At 38.0% G+C, this 16,431-nt stretch overlaps 1 long non-coding RNA gene across 1 annotated transcript; it reads left to right on the top strand.

Annotated features, from left to right (window-relative positions):
- Positions 1-993: 993 nt before the first annotated feature.
- On the top strand, positions 994-5,494 carry LOC135643068 (uncharacterized). The gene is made up of 2 exons (XR_010498138.1): positions 994-2,906; positions 5,206-5,494. It is a non-coding gene; the product is annotated as an uncharacterized LOC135643068 (long non-coding RNA).
- The last annotated feature ends 10,937 nt before the right edge of the window (positions 5,495-16,431 follow it).

Here is a 16,431-nt window from a genome sequence, read left to right as displayed (position 1 = left end):
CAGCGGTGGGGCGTGGGGAGAAGAAGAAGAGAAGTTGAGGGAGAAGAGAAGAAAAGAAGAAGAAGAGGGAAAAGAAGAGATTAGGAAGAAGAGGGGGAAGAGAAGAAAAGAAGAAGAAGAAGAAGAAGAGAGGGAAGATGGAGAGGAGATAGAGAGGGGCAGCAGCTGACACCGCCCAGCACCCGAGAGCTGGGCGGTGACACCTCTTGGGCTGGGCGGTTGCACCGTCCAGCACCCGAGCGCTGGGCGGTGGCACCGCTTGGTTGGGCGGTGGCACCGCCAGTATCGGGAACCCAAAGAGAATTCAAATTTTGGAGCCCAGATTTTGGAGCCCAAATTTGAATCCTCTTGAGGCCTATAAATACCCCTCAAATCTCAGCTAAGATTACAACTTTTGAGAAGCATTTGATTGAGAGAAAAGTCTTAGAAAGTCTTAGCAAGTCTTGTTTTCAATTTGCTAGAGAGTTCTCCTCCTTCTTTCTTATTGAAAACTTGTAAGAGGTTGAACTGCTTGTAAAAGGTTGTAAGAGGGGTATTTACCCTTCCATTTCAAGAGATTTGCTAGTGGAAGGTGGGAGCCTCATCGAAGAGGGGCCTCGCAAGTGGATGTAGGTCATTTGACCGAACCACTCTAAAATCGGCGTAATCTCTGGTTTGCATTTCATTATTGCTATTTACATTACTGCAAACCTTCTTACATGCTTTAGTTCCTTATTACCTTTGCTGCGCAACTTTAAGAATACGCTTTCAAGTTAAGCTTTTCAAATTCCGTTCTTATCGTACGAAAGATTTTTCTAAAACCGAAGTTTTAATCCGCTGCACTAATTCACCCCCCCCTCTTAGTGTCGTTCTAATCCTAACAAAGACAATGATCACGTTGGGAGTTCGAGAGTTTGACGGAAGTTCGGACAGTCGCCGGAAGTTCGAGAGTTTGCGGGAACAAATCCGAGAAGTCCATTTTTGCCAAAGAAGCTCGTCGGAACTCGCCAAGTGAATCGTCGCAATGTAACATCCCTATTTTGAAATTTATCAATAAGGATTTATATGTAAATTGGAGGATCTATATGTAAATATAGAAATTTTAAGGACTAAACTGTTAAGTTGCAAAAAGAAAAAAAAATAAAGAAAACCAAAAATTTCGGTTTTATCTTTGAGAAACAGAGAGAGCAGCGGTGGGGCGTGGGGAGAAGAAGAAGAGAAGTTGAGGGAGAAGAGAAGAAAAGAAGAAGAAGAGGGAAAAGAAGAGATTAGGAAGAAGAGGGGGAAGAGAAGAAAAGAAGAAGAAGAAGAAGAAGAGAGGGAAGATGGAGAGGAGATAGAGAGGGGCAGCAGCTGCAGCTAGGGCTGCAGTACCTTTTTTCCCGCAGGTGGAAACAGAGGAGAGGATGTGTGGGGCGTTGGGGAGGATAAGGGAAGAAGAAGAAGAAGAAGAAGAAGAGAGGAGGATAGCTGTGGCAAGGCTGCAGCGAGGAGGTGTGTGGCGTTGGGGAGGAAAAAGGAAGAGGAGAAGAAGAGAAGGAGAAGAAGAGGGAAAAGAGACGGAAGAGGGAGAGGAGCGAGAGGTGGCAGCAGCTAGGGCTGCAGCACCTCTGTTTCCTGCAGGTGGAAACAGAGGAGAGGTGTGGGGCGTTCGAAGAGGAGAAGAAGAAGAAGAGGAAGAGAAGAGGAAGAGGAAGCAGGAGAAGAGGTTGTGATACCTCTGTTTCCTGCAGAGGAAACAGAGGAGAGGGTGTGTGTGACGCCGAGGAGGAGGAGAGAAGAAGAAGAGGAGAAGAAGAAGAGAAGGGAAAAGAGGAGCTGCGGCTGCGGCGGTGGAAGCTGCAGCTGGAAGAGAAGGAGAGGAAGAGATGGTAAGGAAGAAGAGAAGAAGTAGAAGCGGGTGAAGAGGCGGCACCTCTATTTCCTGCAGGAGGAAACAGAGGAAAGGAGGTGTTGTTCATCGGGGAGAAGAAGGGAAGGAAGCAGAAGAAGAGAAGAAGAAGAAAGGAAGGAGAAGGAAGAGGAGAAGGGAAAGAAGTAGCTGCGGCTGCGGCTGTGGCAGCTGCAGCTGTGGCAGGGAAAGAGGAAGAGGAAGGAAGAAGGGAAGGAGAGAAAGAAGAGAAGGGGAAGAAGGGGCTGCGGCTGCTGCGGCTGCTGCGATGGCAGCTGCAGTTAGAAGAGAAAAAGGAGAGGAAGAAGAGAAGGGGAAGAAGGGGCTGCAGCTGCGGCGATGGCAGCTGCAGTTGGAAGGGAAGAAGGGGCTGCGGCTGCGGCGATGGCAGCTGCAGTTGGAAGAGAAGAAGGAGAGGAAGATGAGCAGGGGAGGAAGAAGAGGCTGCAGTCGTGGCTAAGGCTGCGACTGCAGCAGTGCAGCTGGGAAAGAAGAGAAGGAAAGGAAGAAGAAGAGAAAGGAAAAGGGAAGAAGAGAGGAAGAGGAGAAGGGGAGGCAGCTGCGGCAGTGGCAGCTGCAGCTGGAAGAGAAGGAGAGGAAATAGAGCTGGGGAGGAAGAAGAGGCTGCGGCTGTGGTGGCTGCGGCCATGGCTGCGACTACGACTGCGGCAGTTGCAGTTGGGAAAGAAAAGAAAGGAAAGGGGGAAAAAGGGGCTGCGGACGGGATTGCGGCCGCAGCGGCAGCGACTGCATATGCAACAGTTATGTCTGCGAGAGAAGGGAGGAAGGAAGGTAGTGCAGTGGAAGGGGCTGCGATTGTAGCAGCGGCAACGGCGGCGGCTGTGGCAACTGCGTTTGGGAAAGAAAAAGAAGGAATGAGAGTAAGAGAGAGCAGGTGACTGTGCCTCGATGTTCGACATGTGGTAAAAGAAAGAAAACGAGTGCACAAAACGAAACAGGGAGGGGATGGAGGAAAAGTAGAAAAAGGATTCGAGCGTACACCTTCTTCGAATCTTTGGATCAAAACCTTCAAAAGGCAAGTTTCCCGATCTTTTGTCCTGTAATTGTTCTAATCTTTCCTATTGCAAGTATCCTGATCTTTCCTCACTACAATTTTATCTCTACATTTTCTTTGAATATGAGGAACTTTGAATTATTCTAGCCTTGCATTTGATATATCTCCTGTTTAGATGTAACGATTCGAATCTGTGCAACTTCCAAGATTCTGACCTTTCTACCTTGTTATGGTTATAACTTCATGTATTGACATCTGATTTGGACAAATCTTATTTGATCAAAATATAGACTCATAAACCTTTGTTTTGATAGCTTATTTTAAGAATTTGGAGTAAGTTTGCCTGCCCAAACTTCTATTTCAAATGAGCCTACAGATTCTGCAAAACAAGGATCGTAGTTTCTGACCTTTTGATACTGAACTGCTTATAAGTCCCTGTTGTAAATGTTGATTTATTCAAAGCTTATTTCATTGGAAACTAGACTCATAGATCTTTCTTTTAATATATGGATTGAAAGATTTGGAATCCAAACACCTGCCCAGTTATCTGTTGAATCTGACATTATGAATTCTGCCAAACAAAGATTTTGTTCTACGACCCTTGTTTACCAAATTATTTGTAACTCTCTCTATTGGACAGTTCAATTCATATGAAGCCTGTCTTATCTAAAAGTATAATCCAATGATATATTTCTGAGTAAATTGGAGCACGATTGATAGTTTGAATCATTTGTTCAATGTGCCTCTTGTATTCTGCCAGAAATCGAGCTTTGGTCGATTTCTCATATTCTGGTTTCATTCCTTTGGAAATTGATATCCTTTACCTTTCTTATTCAATTGAGCTTCATATTACTGCTTTGAATTCTTGTATGCTCTTGTCCTTAAAATTATTGCATTCTTGAAAACTGTTATGTAACGTTTATGCTATATCGTATTGACTCATATAGGCACATGTATATCTCATTGTTCCGCATTTGCTTTCGATATGTGTCTATTCCAGTTTCATTCTTTTGGATATTAAATTCATCTAACCTTCTTATTTGAATTGAGCTATATATGATTGCTTGGAATCCGTGTGTACTCTTGCTTTCATTTCCTTTCAAATCTGATAACATTTGTGAAAGATTATTGCTTGCTTCGTATTGACTCGTAAAGGCACATGTACGTTTTGTTGTTCCGCGTGTACTTCCGATATATGCTATTTATTGTTCATACTGCCCTTTGTACTCTGGTGTTTGTGGGATTTGTGAACCTTTGCCAGAAATGGTAAAGGGAGTTATGCATAGAGCCTGCGATGCTCTACCGGCCCCCTCTGACTTCACCTAGACGTGGGTGGATGGAGCTCCCAGACGTGGGAGACCTCCCAAACGTGGGAGACTTATGTTTGTTGGTTATTCAGAAATGGATGAATCACATTCTGTCTGTGGTCCCACTACACCTTCCGTATGTTTGATATGATATCCAGAGCTTTGGTTATGTGTTTCTGTACATGCTTTGGATAAGAATGATATGAATGCAACGTCAAATACGACGTTTGAGCTTCTGTTTGGTATTTGTTATTGATATGTTTCGAAATGTTTCATTGGTTATTGATATGTTCCGAAACATTTCATATCCCATTGATATGCTCCGAAATATTCCATCTGTTATTATTACGCTTCGAAATGTTCCATGTCATTGATATGCTCTGGAACATTTCATACGCCATTGATATGCTCCGAAATGCTTCATCTGCTATTGTCTCAAATTATTGTTCACAATACCCTTTTGTACTCTAGTGTTTGTGGGATTAATTGGACCTTTGCCAGAAATGGTAAAGGGTATGTGCTTAGAGCCTACGATGCTCTAGATTATGTTTGGTGGTCATTCAGAAATGGATGGACCATATTATGTTTGGAATCCCACTTCACCTTTTATCTGTTTCATCTGTTATTGTTACACTTCGAAATGTTCCATATGTCATTGATATGCTCCGGAACATTTCATACGCTATTGATATGCTTCAATTACTCTGTTCTTCATTTGCTATGAACTGATATATTCTGAAATGTTCTGTTTGCCATTAATATGCTCCGGATCATCTCGTACGCTATTGATATGCTCTGATTACTCTATACTCCATTTGTTATGAACCAAATATGTTATGAATGAAATGACATTTGCGATTCTGTATCTAATGAGATGATATCCTTGAATATCTTGGATTCTATCTTGCATTGTGATATCTTGTTTGTTTGAAACTGTCCCTTCTCATGCTATATATGCTTTGTTACTTGCTAATATGTTTTTAGCTCACTTCGTTGTTATATAAATCTTTCAGGTCAGCTTGTCACTCTTTGAGATGTTTGAATTGGGCTGAGGCAGTGGAGAGCTATTCTGAATTATGGGCAAGTCTTGTTGGGTATTATGTTATTGTTGTATAAGCATATTTTGTATGTAATGAAATGTTGTCGATGAACCGAAATGGATATACCTTGTAAAAGTGTTAGAAGATCTCTCTTATTTGGAATTTCATAATGTTAAGTCTAGTTTACGATGATATGAACTTATGGTAAATAGTTGGAGTTTTAATTGTATAAATTACTTATCTTGTGGATTTATAAATGTTGTTCATGTTTGTTAAGTTGGCTTGGGTTGCCATAAATGTGAATTATCGAGTGATGTGATATATGATTATAAACTGCACAGGTTTTAAAGATGTGAATTTGATAGAATGCTTTTCAGTGTCCTCAAATGTGTGTTTGGATCCTGGATGGATTTGTGATGAAATTTTTAATATTATCGATATTTGAGGGGCGTGACACACAAGTCCAGGAGTTTGCCGGAAGTCCGCAGGAGCATCACCGAGGGATCATCGGATGATCAACGGAAGTTCGCCGGAAGAAGCAATTGACGCACCGGAGCAAGTTGCAGTAAATGTCTTAGTAAAAATTGTAGTTAGCACATTGATTAAGTTGGAAATGGGAGGTGATCCCATTAACATAATCTTGAGGCAATTGGGCCCTTGAAAAACCCAAATTGGGCCGAATGGATCAACCCATTCGGACCCTGATTTCTGTCAAGCGGTTGAACCGCCCAAGGCAGGAGGTTGCACCACCTGGGCTCAGTCTCCGAGCGAGACTAGGAGGTGCAACTGCTCCAACCAGGCGATGGCACCGCTTGGGGCTCAGTCTCCGAGCGAGACTGGGCGGTGCAACCTCCCGTGACAGGAGGTGGCACCGCCTGAGCTCGGTCTTCGAGCTCTGCCAGGCGGTGCAACCGCCTCAGTCAGGAGGTGCAACCGCCTGAGCTCAGTCTTCGAGCTCTGCCAGGCGGTGGAACTGCCTCAGTCAGGAGGTGCAACCGCCCTTGACAAGAGGTAGCACCGCCTAGAGGCTCAGTCTTCGAGCTCTGCAGGCGGTGCAACCGCTCTAGTCAGGAGGTGCAACCGCCTGATCCTGAAATTCCGGGAATTGACAATTTTGAGCTCCCAATTTGAACTGGGTTGGGGCCTATAAATACCCCACCCATTCAGCACTAAAAGAGCAATCAACTAATACTGAAATCTTGATCTTTTTCTATGATTCTTAGAGCTCAAAATTGTTGTAAAGGCCAAAAGCTCTTCTCCCTCTGTTCTTCCAAGTTCTAAGTTGTAAAGAGAGGAGAGAAAATTCTGTAAGGGTTGTCTCCTAAGCCCATCAAAAGGAGTGCAACTGTAAAAGGGTGGTTGGCCTTCGCCTATTGAACGAAGGCCTCTAGTTGACGTCGGTGACCTCGTCGGTGGAGGAAGCCAAAAGTGGAGTAGGTCAAGATTGACCGAACCACTCTAAATCTCGGTTTGCATTTACTTTGAGCATATTATCTTTACTGCAAACCTCCTCTAAAGCTTACTGCTTTCTGCGCATATACGATCGGGTTTCAAGCTTTGCACTTTCCAATCAGCGTTTAGACGTAAATCTGTTTTTTCGTACGATCATCATATTTCAGTTTGCATTTACGTTTTGATTTCAATCATAACTGCAAACTGCCTTTATATACTTGCTTAAACTGCATCTCACCTAATCAAGTGATTTACGAATCAGCATTTAGACGTAAATCAGCTTCTTCATACGAACATCGTATTTTAGTTTGCACTTACACTCTGGTTTTCATCATAACTGCAAACTACCTTCATAGATTGATTTTAATGTCATCTCGCTTGATCTTAAGTTAAAGTAATCTTAGCATCGGCTTTCACACCAAAATCATTTTTATCGTTCGAAAGTGCTTTATCGTTGTAAGATTTCCGCTGCACTAATTCACCCCCCCATCTTAGTGCTCTTGATCCTAACAAACATGGGTGGACGTGTAATAGAATGACCCTCTTGGTTTCCGGTGTATACCATCTCTCTTGGGTTTTAATCCATTTAAGAGTTAACCCCGCTCTGATACCAATTGTTAGGGCCAAGAGCACTCACTCGGAGACTTAGCCCAGGCGGTGCCACCTCCTGGCTTGTGCGGTTCAACCGCCTGGCAGAAATCAGGGTCCGAATGGGTTGATCCATTCGGCCCAATTTCGGTTTTTCAGGGGCCCAATTGCCCCAAGATTAAGTTAATGGGATCACCTCCCATTTCCAACTTAATCATTATGCTAACTGTGATATTTCCTAAGACATTTACTACAACTTGCTCCGGTTCATCATTCGCTTCTTCCAGCGAGCTTCCAGCGAACTTCCGTCGATCATCCGATGAACCCTCGGTGATCCTCCTGCGGACTTTGGACAAACTCCTGGACTTGCGACGATCCACTTGGCGAGTTTCGACGAGCTTCTTTGGCAAGCTCATGTACTTCTCAGATTTGTTCTTGCAGAACCTCCGACGACTGTCCGAACTTCCGTCGAACTCTCAAACTCCCAACATGATCATTGTCTTGACTCCGGTGTAACTCCTGCTGCATGTATTTCTTCCATCGTAGTTAATCCTGCACACTTAAAACAAAACTTTGATCGAGACAATTAATCCTAAGCAATTAACCAAGTTGTCTGGCTTGTCATTGGTTCCTCGACGCTTCGTCTGATTCTTTGGCGCATCGTCCTCTCCTGCAGCCTATTGCCCAATCGGCCAGTTGACTCCACAACTCCGATATCCTTGGTACAATACCCGCTCTTCTTGGCCCAATGCCCGAGTCCACGGCCCGAAGCCTTCTGTCGATACGTCGACCGATCCACCGGCCCGTCGTCCAATCTTCTAACATGTTCCTCCGGCACAACATGATTTTCCTGCTTTAATTGTCTCATCCTGATCGAAGCATCCTACGTCACTCAAAACGCAGATTAAATAATAAACATATATCAAGTAGTTTCATCATCAAAATATGAGATTCAACAAAGGTTTGATAGAAGTCAGTGGAAGTTGCAGCAAGTATGTGCTGTCTTGTAAGAGTAGAATTGTCGTCGAAGAAACAACGGTTTCTCGACGTAATTTCCACCAAAAACTTGAGAGAATTGAGGAGGGAATTGATAGAAAAATCACAGTTTATATGACAGCAAGGATATCTAATTTAATCAAGAAAATTTTGGTAGTATAATAGCAAGGAAATTGGTGCAAGTTGCGATTGCATAATTCTCGTCGAAAAATTTCAACGGGTTACGATGAAAATTTGCAGCAACACAAAATCATTTTTAGAGATGAATTTCTTAATAGATCAATCTTAGATGGGAGCCAAGATGATCTATGAAGTGTATAAGAAATTTCATTCCAAAAAGATTACAAATAGAAGGGTTAAGGCAACAATATGCGGCTAAAATTTTCTGCAGCATAGATTTTTAAGTATAGCAGATTGGACGTAAATGATCAGTGGTTTATATTGAGAATTTTTTGATGAAACCAAAGGGAAATCTACTGTTAGGAAGTGTCAAAGCTATCATAAAAATTTCGTAGAGATTTGGATAGAAACAACATAGTATCAAGATCAAACAAATAGTGTTATGCAGCTAAAATTTTACAGTGCAGATTTTCAAGTATAGCAAATTAGATGTAAAATATCAATGGTTTATATTGAGAATTTTTTGACAAAACCAAAGGAAATCTGCTGTTAGAAAATATCAAAGATGTCATAAAAATTTCGTAGAGATTTGAATAGAAAGAATACAGTAGCAAGATCAAACAGATGGTGCTATACGGTTGGAATTCTGCAATGTATCTTTCGTCGTAGAGATGAAAACTTTATGACAAAAAGTTTATGCAGCAATATAGGAATAATTTTTTTGGGATTTTCAAATAAGGATAACTAAATTGCAGTAGCAGTAAGGTAGAAAACCAGAACCTGTGGCAATTCACGGGGGGATCAAAGGATGATCCATGGTGGTAGAGATGATGGCGGAATTCGGCGATAATCTTTTAAGCAATTGTGGGAATTGCTTTGGGCGGTTGTGGAGGGCTGATGGATGGCAGTGGAAGGGCAGCGAGATGCCAAGAACGCTGCTCTGATACCAAGTGATAGAACCCTTGCAGATTCTAAACTTGGGGTTGATCTCTTTAGGGGATCGGCCTCCTTGGAACTCTATAGGGGTTCCTCCCTCCAAGTTGTTGCTCAAAGGCTGCAGAAACGATTCATCTATTGCTTATCAAAAGAGGAGGAATACATGGCTATTTATAGAGTTTCTAAACCCTAACTCCTAATAGGACTCCTACTTAAGACTCCTACTTCTAACCAACTCCTAATAGGACTTCTACTCAAGACTCCTATTCCTTTACAACTCCTAATTCTTCTCTAAGAAACAACCTCCTAACCCTAGTCGGCCTCTTCACCTCTTTAATAGGGGTCGACTTAGGTAGGTTTTACATGAATGTCCCTCTCAATTAGGACTCTCCTAGCTAGAGTCTTAATAGTATAGCTAGCGAATTTACAAGCGGTAGTCGTATGTGGGCAGCACTGCACCTATGTAGTGGTCGCACGTGGGCAGAACCCGCATCCATGCGATGGCCGCATGAAGGCAAATAGCCCCGGTGACGGTCGTGCGCGGGTAGGCCGCATCAAGGCAGTGGTAGTGTGCAGGTAGGCCGTGCCTAGGCGGCAGCTGCACGCGGGCACAAGCGGCGGCTATGCGTGGGTAGGCCGCACCTAGGCAACGGCCATGCGTGGGTAGAAGCCGCGCACCGATGGTAGTCGCACAAGGGGATGCCGCGCCAATGCGACAGCCACGCACAGGCAGGAACCGCCAAAGCGACCGCGCGCAAGCAGAGGTGCCGCAGAGGCAACGATCGTGTGCGAGCAGCGGCCATTGGGGTTTTGACATATTTATGATTTTGCCCTCGAGGCTAGGTTTTGTCAAATTACAGTTCTACCTTTTACAAATTTCATAATTCTAATATATGTCCTGTCAATATATTTATAGTTTTACCCTTATAAAATTGAGAATTCTAATTTATATTCTCAATTATAAAATTGATAAATATGATTTATTATAATTATGATTGAATTTAATCATGATTATATTTTGATTATTTGATTGGATTTAATTTTAATTTAAAAAACTATAAAGTACGATTTACTTTTATAGTTTTCTCATATGAATTATTGATTATATTTTTACATATGGTAAATAAAATCTAATTATTGTTCTTGAATATTCATTTGGTTATTCAAATGTATATATTTGAAATTGTGAAATAATATTCATCTTTCACATGGAGGCATGATTTATATGTTATCATGATTATCATATGAGTTTTTTTTTTACTGATTAATATTTAATAATTATTATGGTTGTTATTCTATTATTGAACTATTTAGCATAAATTAAATTTAAAAAAAAATTGATGAATATTATTTGTAACTTATCTTCCTAAGTTTTATCTCACTTGTAGTTGCCAAAGTGGCTTGGGATGATAGGTTTTTGTGATGTGAATTATAATAAAAATTTTATCATTTATAGTATATTTTAAATTATATATTTTATTATTATTTTGGTCTTGTAGCCACTAAAGTGACCTAGACCAATAACTTATAAAATAATATTAAGGAATTAGTTCTAAATGACATCAAAGAAATAATATTCACAATGACACTCATAATATGGAGATTTAGATAATCCTAAAGGAGAATCTACTTCAAATAATTATGTGATGGGGTAGGATGATACTATTTTGGATATCGTTATAGTTTAAGATTGTATACCCAAAGGTAATAATACTATTCCTCAAGGATGATATCAGTCTTCCATATATGATCTTGAGTGAAAATTAGATATATTAATATTTCACTCAAAGATGTAATATAGATGATATCAATAGTTTATCAAATTTTTAAAAAACTCAAAGCATTAATATTATTTTATATTTTTACAGTGGTACTTCTGTCCATACATTCTTATGCTTCTAGTGTCTCTATACTCTCTAGATCAAATTATTCATAATGGTTAGAGCATATGTAATTTACACTAGGTGTATTAGATCTTGATTTAGCATTGCTTATTGAAAAGCTTGTTGACAAATGAAAATACTATAGAACAAGTTAATGAAATAAAGTCTTGGGAAAGATTTAATAGGCTTAGTTTAATATTCATAAGAATGACGATTGCAAATAACATAGAGACTTCATTACCGATTGCAACTAGCACACAAGAATAGTTAAAGGTTATTGAAGATATATTTAAATCTATTGATAAGTCATTGGCTGGTATACTAATGAAAGAACTGAATATGGCTCAGTATGATGGCACTCGAGGAATTCAAGATTACATCCTCAATATGGCCGATAAAGCTACAAAACTTAAAGCATTAGGTATGAATGTTGATGAGTCTCTGACACGGGAGTGTCTAATTTGCTACAATCTGTTCATCTGGACCATGCTGATAATATGATATTTTTTTCAACCAACAATATTACCTCATAATCTTCAACTCAACCTACTCAGATAAGATAGCTCATCAGCATATTCCCTGCACAAAGGTAAAGCTGTATCATGGTGCTTTTCTTTATGGCTAAGGAATACATTAATGGAGTTGGTTGGCAGTTGTAAAGTACTTAATTTCGAAATTCCCTATGCATGAAGGGTTGTTTCATGCACTAGTATTTATTTTGGTGTTTAGGGCTTAGAAAGGACTTTAGAAAACTGAGAATATTGGTAGAAACTCTCTTGGAGTGCTCTTTTGAACTCTGTATCTCTTGGATGTGTCCTTGAGTGATGAGTCTTTTGCTTTCAGTTATGTATCCTTATTTATTGTCATTAGGGTGGTGATCTTTATGTATCCCTTTTGATTTTAAACTTGGTGGTGAGCTATTTTTCATTTTACTGAAGTTTCTTCAAGAGTTCGTTCCTTGCCTTCTATGACATTTTCTATCTGAACAATTGTTCTATCGGTATTCTTTCGAAATTCATTCTGCATTTTTACCCTCCCCAATATCAGTCTTTTCTGTGCAGTTCATTCTCAATTCCCTTCCTTCTTAGTTTGGCCAATTCAAGATTTACTATAATACAAATAAAGATAAGTGGGACTTTAATGGGTTAGCTAGCATGTGTGTTTAGGAACAATTGAGATTAAAGCAAGAAAGTTCATATAATGTCATGACTATGACTCATGGAGTTAGTAACAAAGAAAGAAAATTGAAGTATTATCCATCAAAGAAATTTGTCGAGTCTGGAAATGTTAAACAGACTAATGAAAAGAAAGCTTTTACAGTAAAGTGATTCTTTTATGGTAAGAAAAGACATGTAAAGAAGGACTATATTAAACGCAAGACTTAGTTCAAAAAGAAAAAAATTAACTCGACTTTTGTATGTTTCGATTCAAACATTACAAATGTTCCTTTTAATACTTGGTAGATTGATTCTGGTACTTCAACTCATATTACCAATAATATGTAGGGATTTCTTTCAATCTAGAAACCAAAAGAATACGAGAGATTCATCATTATGGGAAATCATCTCAAAGCAAAAGTCATATCAATGGGGACTTATTGTCTACACTTAGAGATGAATCATCTGATGGATCTTATTGATACATGTTATATTCCTACTATTTCTAGAAATTTAGTTTCTCTATCTAGAATTAATGAGTTCGGATATTTATTGTCTTTCTTTCGGTAATAATAAACTCAGTATATTTTATAATTCAATAAAAGTTGGTTCTGGAATTTTGTGTGATGATTTGTACAGAATTAATTTGAATCTTGAGTTTGCATAGACATTATTGACCATATAATCAAGTGTTGGATTGAAACATAGTTTCAATATTGAAAGATCTTCTATATTGTGGCATAGACGATTGGGGCATATCTCCAATGAAAGAATTGAAAGATTAGTAAAGGATAATATTTTGGAACATTTAGACTTCACTGATTTTGATGTTTGTATATATTGCATTAAGCGAAAGCAAACTAAACATATAAAGAAAAATGCCATAAGAAATAAAGAACTCCTTGAGATTATTCATATTGATATCTGCGGACTACTCAATATTCCTTATTTTAGTGGAGAAAGGTATTTCATCACATTTATAGATGACTTGTGCATATATGGTTATATTTATCTGATACATAAAAAGTCTCAAGCTGTTGATACTCTTAAAGTATACATAAATGAGGTCGAGAGATAATTAGATAGAAAAATTAAATTTATCAGATTTAATAGGAGTGGTGAATTTTATGATAGATATGATGAATCTGGTCATAATATTAATCCTTTTGCTAGATTTCTAGAACAACGAGGTATTTGTACTCAATATGCATTACCAGATGTGCCACAATAGAACAGTGTTACTGAAAGCCGAAATTATACTCTTATGTATATGGTTAGGAGCATGATGAGTTTTTCTTCTATACTTGAGTTAATGTTGGGTGAAGCTCTTAGGACAGCTATGTATATCTTGAACAAATTTCCTAGTAAGTTAGTTCTATCAACTCCATTTGAGTTATAGACTAGTAGGAAGCCCAGTTTGTGACATTTACATATTTGGGGATGTCCTATAGAGATAAGAATATTCAATCCACATGAAAAGAAATTAGATCCAATTACTATTTCTGGATATTTTATTGGTTATCCAGAAAAATATAAGGGATATAGATTTTATTGCCCTAATCATAGTACAAGGATAGTAGAATCTAGTAATACAAGATTCCTATAAAATGACGAAATAAGTGGGAGTGAAAAATCTCAAAGGATCAATTTTGATATTGAGGAGATTCAGGTTAATTCTCCCATATCATCTCCTATTTAAGAGATTGTTGTTACTTATATCAATAAGAGTATTGACAAGAGTGAACAACAACATAATATTGAAGAACTCTCACATGATGTTGATGTCATGATCTTGTAGAACAATCACAATTCGCAGCTTTGAGAAGATTTCAAAGAAAAAAAAAACATACCATTTATGATGATTATGTGGTATATATATAAGAATCAGATTATGATATCAAAATAAAAAGAGACCCCTTATCATTTTCATAAGCCATAGAAAGTAATGATTTTGAAAAATGGTATGATGCAATGAAAGAAGATTTAAAATCAATGGTCCAAAATGGTGTCTGGGAAATCATTGAATTACTCAATAATTATAAAAAAAACCGGTTATAAATGGGTCTTTAAGACAAAACGTGACTCAAGGGGCAATATCGAACGATATAAAGCCAAACTTATGACCAAAAGTTTTTCTCAAAAAGAAGGCATCGACTATAATGAGATTTTTCTCTAGTTTCTAGAAAGGACTCGTTGAGAATCGTTATGGCATTAGTAGCTCATTATGATCCTGAGTTACATCAGAAAGATGTGAAAATAACATTTCTGAATGAGGATTTAGATGAGGAAATCTATATGGAATAACTTAATGGATTTATAGAAAAAGAAAAAGAAAGTTGGGCTTGTAAACTTAAGAAATCTATTTATGGCCTTAAACAAGCTTCTAGATAATAGTATATAAAGTTTCATAATATCATTACTTCCTTCGGATTTAAGGAAAACACTATTGATCAATGCATATATCTGAAGGTAAGTGAGAGCAAGTTTATTATATTGGTCTTATATATAGATGATATTTTACTTGCCAATAGTGATCTTGATTTATTGCACGAAACCAAGATATTTCTTAATAAGAACTTTAAGATTATTGATATGAATGAGATAGCCTATGTTATTGGCATTGAGATATTTAGGGATATATCTTAAGGATTTTAGGATTGTCTTAAAAAGGATATATTAATTATATATTAAAGAGATTTAATATACAGCTTTGCTCATTTAATAATATACCTATTATTAAAGGTGAAAAATTCAGCTAAAACTAGTGCTCAAAAAATGATTTAGAAAAGAATCAAAATGAAAAATATTCCTTATGAGTATGTAGTTGGAAGTTTATTATATGCTCAAACCTATACAAGACCAGATATCAGTTTTGCAATTGCAATGTTGGGAAGATACCAAAGCAACCCAGGAATGGATTATTGGAAAGTTGTAAAGAAAGTAATGAGATATATGTAGGGGATGAAAGATTATATGCTCATATACAGGAGATCAAATTAGCTTAAAGTGATAGAATATTCATATGTTAATTTTGCAAATTACCTCGATAGTAGAAAGTCTACTTCAGGATTTGTATTCATGTTAGCTGGTGGGGTAATTTCTTGGAAAAGTACAAAACAATCGCTTATTACATCAACAATAGAAGCTGAATTTGTGACATGCTTTGAGGTTACAAATCAAGCTTTATGGCTACAAAATTTGTGACATGACTTGGTGTGGTCGACTCAATTGTCAAGTCGTTGAAGATAATTTTTGATAACGTCGTAGTAGTTTTCTTCTCTAAGAATAACAAGTACTCTAGTGGTTCCAAGTACATCGAGATAAAGTACTTGGTGGTTAGAAAAAGAGTCCAGAAATAACAAGTGTCAATTGAGAACCTGAGCACCACTATGATGATTGTTGATCCATTGACAAAAGCTTTATAGTATAAAATATTTAAAGAGCATGTTCTTAGAATGGGGCTTATGAGTAAGTGATAAAAGATATGGTCATGTACGTTTAGGTGATAAAAGATGAAGCATTTGCTCAGTTAACATAGTGATAAGAGAACGAATGATAAGGAAAGAATAATTAAATCCCTAAAATTAAGTAATTATATTAATTAAACATCTAAATTTATGAAATTAATTTTGATTGAAAATCTTTCCTAATACCAATAGATTATCTTGAATTTATTGAGTGATTTAAATATTTTTTCTTAATGGACTGATTTGCTGGAGTAGATTTTTCATTACTACTAAGGAAGGCATAAAAAAATAGCAAGGATGCCAAACAAAGTCTAAAACCTAATATTCTAACCAATACGTAGTACCTCTTTCCCTCAAGTCCTTCCTTGATTCGGTTCTTTTTTTTTCACTTTCATCGCCTTCTAAAATAAGCTACCACTTTTATCAACATGCTTTGATTTATAGGAATGAAGAAATAAATAACAAAATTGAAAAAGTGCTAAAGAGCTATATTTGCACTTATAATTTTAGAAAATTTATTAACAGTTGACACACAATCACCACATGTCATCCAAGTCATATGTCTACATATATAAAGTTTCAAAATAAAGAAACACAAGC

The sequence above is a fragment of the Musa acuminata genome, chromosome BXJ3-7 (assembly GCF_036884655.1).
Source record: "Musa acuminata AAA Group cultivar baxijiao chromosome BXJ3-7, Cavendish_Baxijiao_AAA, whole genome shotgun sequence".
Taxonomy (NCBI): Eukaryota; Viridiplantae; Streptophyta; class Magnoliopsida; order Zingiberales; family Musaceae; genus Musa; species Musa acuminata.
The sequence above is the reverse complement of the archived record's forward strand: the minus strand, read 5'-3'. Positions and strand labels throughout refer to the sequence as shown.